Raw genomic sequence first — 9028 nt, 5'->3', positions numbered from 1 at the left:
TCATAAACTGCTGTATGGGCACACGGCAGGGCGCAGAAGAAAAGGAACTCCACATGGTTTTTAGATGCCATGTCCCATTTGAAGCCCCCTGATGCACCCTTACAGTAGAAACTCCCAAGAAGTGACCCCATTTTGGAAACTAGGGGATAAGGTGCCAGTTTTAATGGTACTATTTTTGGGTACATATGATTTTTTGATCATTCATTATAACACTTTATGGGGCAAGGTGACCAAAAAATTAGTTGTTTTAGCACAGTTTCTATTTATTTATTTTTACAGCGTTCACCTGAGGGGTTCAGTCAAGTGACATTTTTATAGAGCAGATCGTTACGGACGGGGAGATACCTAATATGTATACTTTTTCTCATTTATTAAAGTTTTACACAATAATAGCATTTTTGAAACAAAAAAATTATGTTTTAATGTGTCCATGTTCTGAGAGCTATAGTTTTTTTATTTTTTGAGAGATTTTCTTATGTAGGGACTCATTTTTTGCGGGATGAGGTGACGGTTTTATTGGTACTATTTTGTGGGACATACGCATTTTTGATCACTTGGTGTTGCACCTTTTGTGATGCAAGGTGACAAAAATTGCTTGTTTTGACAGTTTTTTTTTTTTTTTTTACGGTGTTCACCCGAGGGGTTAGGTCATGTGATATTTTTATAGAGCTGGTTTTTACGGACGCGGCAATACCTAATATGTATACTTTTTTTTATTTTTTCTATTTTTAACTTTTTTTTTCATTCCTTACTTGGGGACTTTTTTTTTTTTACATGTGAAACTTTTTTTTATTTTTTTATTTTCAACCTTTTATTTTTATTTTTTTTATTTTACACTTCTCGTCCCCCATAAGGTCATACAAGACCTCTGGGGGACATTTACTTCACTTTTTTTTTTTTTTTAACTGTTGATTTCTCCTGTAACTGGGGCTGACATAGTAGCCCCAGTTACAGGACAAATGCACCCCTAGAGAGGCTGTACAGCAAATGGAAAATACAAATGTGATCGCACTCTGCATCCAGCATTCTGCCCTGCCTCCATGCTGGATGAGGCATTGGTGTACATTTTGGCTAAAGCGTAATAAGCAACTCACCACGTCAAGGTCGCCTCTATTGAGTAGTCCCTAACACTAGTTCCTACCTGTTTATGGGCCATGACAGCCACACAAAGTCCAGGGAATGCAGGTCAGCATGCAAGCCAATCACACTCTGCTTTTAACCCCGTCCGGTGCCATTACAGCTTTCATCGGATCCAGGGATGCAAGTACCAACATGCACGCTGAGCCCACCATATACTTCTCCTGGAGCCAAATGGCTACTGGTAGGTTCTATATAAGCAGACTCAGTTTTATACTGACTTTAAAACTAGCCTCCAGGACAGATTGACTGGTCAGGTGTACATGACTCCAAGGAGATCGCCACGCCTCCAATATATACTACAAAGAAAAAATGTGGGGGATTGGGTCAGCACAACCTGTATGTAGGTGCACATCACTATGGCGAAATACATATACAAACGGAAAATACAAATGTGATCGCACTCTGCATCCAGCATTCTGCCCTGCCTCCATGCTGGAAGAGGCATTGGTGTACATTTTGGCCAAAGCGTAATAAGCCACTCACCACGTCAAGGTCGCCTCTATTGAGTGGTCCCTAACATTAGTTCCTACCTGTTTATGGGCCATGACAGCCACACAAAGTCCAGGGAATGCAGGTCAGCATGCAAGCCAAGCACACTCTGCTTTTAACCCCGTCCGGTGCCATTACAGCTTTCATCGGATCCAGGGATGCAAGTACCAACATGCACGCTGAGCCCACCATATACTTCTCCTGGAGCCAAATGGCTACTGGTAGGTTCTATATAAGCAGACTCAGTTTTATACTGACTTTAAAACCAGCCTCCAGGACAGATTGACTGGTCAGGTGTGCATGACTCCAAGGAGATCGCCACGCCTCCAATATATACTACAAAGAAAAAATGTGGGGGATTGGGTCAGCACAACCTGTATGTAGGTGCACATCACTATGGCGAAATACATATACAAACGGAAAATACAAATGTGATCGCACTCTGCATCCAGCATTCTGCCCTGCCTCCATGCTGGATGAGGCATTGGTGTACATTTTGGCCAAATCGTAATAAGCCACTCAAAACTGAGTCTGCTTATATAGAACCTACCAGTAGCCATTTGGCTCCAGGAGAAGAATATGGTGGGCTCAGCGTGCATGTTGGTACTTGCATCCCTGGATCCGATGAAAGCTTTAATGGCACCGGACGGGGTTAAAAGCAGAGTGTGCTTGGCTTGCATGCTGACCTGCATTCCCTGGACATTGTGTGGCTGTCATGGCCCATAAACAGGTAGGAACTAGTGTTAGGGACCACTCAATAGAGGCGACCTTGACGTGGTGAGTGGCTTATTACGCTTTGGCCAAAATGTACACCAATGCCTCATCCAGCATGGAGGCAGGGCAGAATGCTGGATGCAGAGTGCGATCACATTTGTATTTTCCGTTTGTATATGTATTTCGCCATAGTGATGTGCACATACAGGTTGTGCTGACCCAATCCCCCACATATATCTCCTTGCATTAGATAGATCCTTCTGCCCTTCAGCTCTCTTGTCTGGCTGGAAACACTTCTGCTCTGCTCTGTACTGTACTTGGTAGGAACTCCATGTTTCTCAGGAGGTAACTCTTCCCCTGGTAACAAACGTCTGAGCTAACTCTGGCTCAAGAACCTCAGGCAGGCTAGACTGCACTCACTAGCCTCCTGGACTACACTACTCTTTTCCTGTCTGGGCCTAACTATATATATTAGGGGTTCCCTAGCTCCCTCTACTGTCTAGGAGGAGGAACTACACCCTAACAGGCCTGATACACAGATAAACAGGAAAATGCACATAAAACATCATATACATTACAATGGTCATAGTAGCCCTTGTGTAGTGCCCACCTTTACCCTGCTCCCTTGGCTTGGAGAAGTCAGGCCAACTGTTCAAGTCTCTTGATCCCTAGAGATCCACCAGGAACAGGACCCCAAGCAGCATGGGACAGTGGAGCTTGAAGACATTCTACTCCTGACTATTCATGTGAACTGAACCATCTCCCTGACTAGAGCAGCTGTTAGATGAAAACACTGTGAATTTATCATCAAAGTGCTGTCAAAAAGTCACAGATTTTGCGTCCCATTGAAAAGTGGTTGGGGGCATGGGAGGGGTCTTCGTGGCTCAACAAATCTAATATTTGCTGGCTTAATTCCAACAGAAATCTACTTCAGCTTCTACCTGGTGTAGATTTCCCTTTGCAAAGATTTTCAAGATTCAGCAACATTCAGCACAAACGCATCCGTTCAGATAATACAACCGCATGCATTCAGAACAGATCCGTTTGTATTATCTTTAACATAGCCAAAAAGGATCCGTCTTGAACACCATTGAAAGTCAATGGGGGATGGATCCGTTTTCAATTGTGCCATATTGTGTCAGTGAAAATGGATCCGTCCGCATTGACTTACATTGTGTGTCAGGACGGATCCGTTTGGCTCAGTTTCGTCAGTTGGACACTAAAACGCTGCAAGCAGCATTTTGGTGTCCGTCGCCAAAGCAGAATGGAGGTGGAATAGGGCCAAACTGATGCATTCTGAGTGGATCCTTATCCATTCAGAATGCATTAGGGCAAAACTGATCCGTTTTGGACCGCTTGTGAGATCCCTGAACGGATCTCACAAACGGAAACCAAAACGCCAGTGTGAAAGTAGAAGCAAGCACCTTGTAGTACACTAAACGCATCTTACACTAGTGTATTTTTACTGTCAGTCTTAATAGATACCCTCCACAGTCTTCCTTACCTCCTGCACTGATCTTCTGGTAAATGCTGAACGTGAAGAAGAAGCTGAACACAACCAGCCTGGGGCATGCTGACCATGTTAAGCTCTCACAGGACACCACTGGACATCACTGGAACTTGGAGAGTAAACCATCCTTGACCATCAGGGTTATCAACAGTAACACGTAAATAGACATACCACTAGGGTTACCACCAGTAACACCTAAGTAGTCATACCACCAGGGTTCTTACCAGTAACACCTAAGTAGACATACCGCGAGGGTTACCAGTAACAACTAAGCAGACATACCACTAGGGTTATTACCAGTAACACCTAAGTAGACATACCACTAGGGTTATTACCAGTAACACCTAAGTAGACATACCACTATGGTTATTACCAGTAACACCTAAGTAGACATACCACTAGGGTTATTACCAGTAACACCTAAGTAGACATACCACCAGGGTTATTACCAGCAACACCTAAGTATACTATTATATAATCTATTCTGCTTCAATTATTGATCCCCAGAAGACCAAGAGTCTATTTGTAGTATCACAGGTTTTGTAAATAAAATTCCACCAATCTCAAGAATGGTGATCCCATGTCCTCTGTGTAAATGGAGTGGTAGTGTACAAGTGTGACCACGGCTCCACTCACTAATGTGGGGCTGTTGGTGATAGCCGAGCGTTGTACTCGGCAGTCCCTTAGAGTGAGTGAAGAGTTTGTCGCACATGCTCCATTCACACAGAGGACTTGGCGATCCCCGTTCTTGTGATCAGTTTGGGTCCCAGCAGGTGGACCCCTAGTGATCATACATTTATCACCTGTGGATGAGTCAACCCATTTTGTGCATTCAAAATTGTCATAGTGAGGCAGTGCTCAGGCGAACAGCAGAAAACACTCATAATATTAATAATATAACATGTCAGCTACTTATGGCCTCTTGAATTACCTGTATTTAATACATGTCACTTGGAAGAACAGAATTAGACTTTATAAATGTGCATGACTCATGTTTTGCATTGGCAAATTCAAATGTATGGTATGACTACTGCTTCCGGGAATTGTTTCTAACATATTCACAGGTGGAATATCAAGTCGTGTGCCAGGCCAGGATATTTGCATAGTAATTAATAAGTTGTCAGACAGGCCTGTCCAGCTCTTATGTCCAACTGCATAACAACCATCTACTCTCCATAAATATGTTCAGAAACAACAACAGCTGGAGTCAACCCTAGAGGAGCTCTTATAAAGCAGCAGAAGGGTTAGATTTTCCTGTATCTGATTACTGTACAGTGCCTGGTGTAAGGAATGCAAATTACTAGAGCAGTGATGCCCAACCTACGACCCACGAAGCTGTGTCATACGGCCCATGCAGTGACCCACATTCCCCATATTCATGAGCCCAGTGAGCACTGTGAACGGTACAGGCAGCGCAGCGATGCTGCCTGTGCCTGAAATGACCAATAGTAAAGCTCCTTACAGCAAGGAGCTTTGTTATTGGTTGGTATAGGCGCGCGCCGGAGCCATACAGGTCCTGCAGCAGGGGAAGCCGACAGGAGCTGGAAGGAGGAGGGGCCGGCTCCAGGGGTGACTGTTGTAAGGAGAGCGGGAAACATGACAGGGCCGCTGGAGAGTTAAGGAGCCATGAACTAATGTGACACGTCCACGGTGACCCTTCTCCCCCCTCCTCCTATGTTGCCGCATTCTATGGCAGGGATTGATTTGTATGCTTAATGTGTGCAGTGGTTTAGTAGCTCACTATAGTCATCTCTGCAGCTACACCATGACCAATAGAATCTTATCTAAGACCATTCTTCCCATTCTACCACAAAATACATAATTACAATGAATCCTCATGAACATGGCAAAGCCTGCATAGAGGTACATGGCGTCCCCGAGCTCCTGTACTCCGGAATTATTCAGACGCTTCTGTAATAAAGCATGTGATGAAATCTCACCTTGATTTTCATAATCCCCAGTGAAAAATCTCAAATTGTTGAGATTGAAGCATTACTTGTAACCTTATAAAGCGTTACTAACCTCCTCCTATCACCCCACTAGTGACCCTGCTCACCCCTCCTCCTATCACCCCACTAGTGACCCTGCTCCCCATCCTCCTGTCATCCCACTAGTGACCCTGCTCCCCCTCCTCCTGTCACCTCACTAGTGACCCTGCTTCCCCCTCCTCCCATTTCCCCACTAGTGACCCTGCTCCCCCCTCCTCCTGTCACCCCACTAGTGACCCTGCTCCCCCTCCTCCTGTCATCCCACTAGTGACCCTGCTCCCCCTCCTCCTGTCACCTCACTAGTGACCCTGCTCCCCATCCTCCTGTCATCCCACTAGTGACCCTGCTCCCCCTCCTCCTGTCACCTCACTAGTGACCCTGCTTCCCCCCTCCTCCCATTACCCCACTAGTGACCCTGCTCCCCCCTCCTCCTGTCACCCCACTAGTGACCCTGCTCCCCCTCCTCCTGTCATCCCACTAGTGACCCTGCTCCCCCTCCTCCTGTCACCTCACTAGTGACCCTGCTTCCCCCTCCTCCCATTACCCCACTAGTGACCCTGCTTCCCCCTCCTCCCATTACCCCACTAGTGACCCTGCTTCCCCCTCCTCCCATTACCCCACTAGTGACCCTGCTCCCCCCTCCTCCTGTCACCCCACTAGTGACCCTGCTCCCCCTCCTCCTGTCACCCCACTAGTGACCCTGCTCCCCCCTCCTCCTGTCACCCCACTAGTGACCCTGCTCCCCCCTGCTCCTGTCACCCCACTAATGACCCTGCTTCCCCCTCCTCCTGTCACCCCACTAGTGACCCTGCTCCCCCTCCTCCTGTCAACCCACTAGTGACCCTGCTTCCCCTCCTCCTGTCACCCCACTAGTGACCCTGCTCCCCCTCCTCCTTTCACCCCACTGGTGACCCTGCTTTCCCTCCTCCTGTCACTCCACTAGTGACCCTGCTTCCCCATCCTCCTTTCACCTCACTAATGACCCTGCTTCCCCCTCCTCCTGTCACCTCACTAGTGACCCTGCTCCCCCCTCCTCCTGTCACCCCACTAGTGACCCTGCTTCCCCCTCCTCCCATTACCCTACTAGTGACCCAGTGGTCTTAAACTTTTGATCAGGACTGTATGAGGTAGATAGATATGAGGTAGATAGATAGATATGAAAGAGATATATAGATAGAAGAAAGATAGATAAATATGTAGTCTCCCACTTCAGTTGGATGGGAACACTCCAAATTGCTATATGTCATTTCATGCCATTTTATGCATTTCCTTTGTCATAGCTGCTAAATTCCTATTTCAGGCTGGTTAATGCATTACATACATCCAACACTAGAGGTCTCTGTAACACCATTTATATAGATCAGCCACAGAAAGTTAGTGGGGAGATTAGGAGTGAGGAGTTAAGAGAGGAGAGGAGTCAGACTTGGCTCTGTTCTCCTGGGCCTAGCCCAGGGGACCATACTACTGCAACCTTTGTAGTCCAGGACTAGGACTTATTGATCCTTTACTGTAATACCCCTTCCAGGGACCCTTCCGGGGATTAAGAGACTAATTGCTGTATCTTGTGCAACCTTTTCAAAGAATTGAGCAGAGAGTTGGCCTGCCATGAGGGAGACCGCCCTTGGGTTGCTGAATTACTGAAGCACTGAATATTGCTGAATTGCTAAGTGCAGAATAGAACTTACAGAGGATCCAAACTATTATTGAAAGGCTGAATAACCAGAGCAAGATCAGGAACCAAGTACAAGTAAGATCATCACTCCTACACAGTTGAGCTGGAACCTACATACACCACCTCACTGAGCCTGTTATTGGGATTTATAACCTTACCATCTGTATTTATGACAAAGTGCTGCTATACTTATTGCAAGACAAGTAAAGTTCCTGTTTGGTTCAACTACTGCCTCTCATCATTCTACTCCATCTCCTAATTGCACCTTACGGTGCTGGCGTCACAAACAACACAGGGGCCCAGCCACCAAAGCACCCTAAGCATACCCACTACCATCAAGGGCACCTCAACTTCCATCTGGCTAGTGTTCCCTGCAATAGAGAGTGACCCGGAGGATTTAGTGCTGTCTTCCTCATCACTGCACGCTAAGGCAAAAAGTGAGTACAACTATTGCACCCATCTGTATCACTGATTTGTTTTCCTACTAAAACTTAACTTTTATTACTATAAAATATGTCCCACATTTTATAGTAATAAATGACTGCATATGAAAAAAATCTGACCTTGCATAAATAGATAGGCAGTACAATGCACTGGATAGGGATGAGAATACAGTCTGACCAATTGTTATGATCACCACTCACGGTTTGTTGCATAAGAGATTCGTGATGTTTTTCGGTATCCAGGCAGCTAGGTGGTCCAATTGGATCCGCAGTAATCGCTTTGTCTGCTGGAAAAATGGGTCCATTGATGTTTGGTTACTGATTCTCTTAATGATGGATCAGGCAGGTAGGAGAATGTCCCTGGTGAACTAGTTTTACCCTGCCTGAAAGCGGAGAGGTCTCCCGCCTATAAGCGGGAGAATCACCCCCTAGGGAGCGACCCCACTTATCGGTGGCTGGCCCTATTATTCTCACCCTATAAGTCGTCTCCAGGTACCGGCCTAGTCAGATATTTTCCAATAGTTGTTCCCGACGCGTTTCCTCTGACAGACAGTGCTGTCAGATTCATCAGGGCATACTGCACCCATCTGGCACAACATTACACTCACATATTGCCCCTGCGGTCTGGCAAATTGCAGATAGAAAGATATATAAATAAGTGATAGATAGATAGGAGATAGATAGATATGAGATAGACAGATAGATAGATATATAGATAGATACATTTGAAATAGATAGATAGAAAGATAGATAGATACAGTGGCGTAGCATGGGGTGGGGGGAAGGTAAAAATCAGACACTTCTTAGGCTGAAAGAATCCGTACTGGAAGAAGTGAACATTGGCGCTGCACAGTTTCCTTAAGCTTAGAAAGCATCTGGCCTGTCCTGCGCATGTGTCTATCACAGAGGTGAACACACGGGAGTCAGACTTCAGGGCCAGGTGTGGTTACATTGATGCTGCCTGGCACTATCATTCAAAGGGGACGCGGCCATCAGGGAAACCCAGCCGAGCATCAAGCATCAAGAAGCTCGCTTGCATTAAAAAAAAAAAAAACACATTAATATCTCTCCA

The sequence above is a fragment of the Bufo bufo genome, chromosome 6 (assembly GCF_905171765.1).
Source record: "Bufo bufo chromosome 6, aBufBuf1.1, whole genome shotgun sequence".
Lineage (NCBI taxonomy): Eukaryota > Metazoa > Chordata > Amphibia > Anura > Bufonidae > Bufo > Bufo bufo.
The sequence above is the reverse complement of the archived record's forward strand: the minus strand, read 5'-3'. Positions refer to the sequence as shown.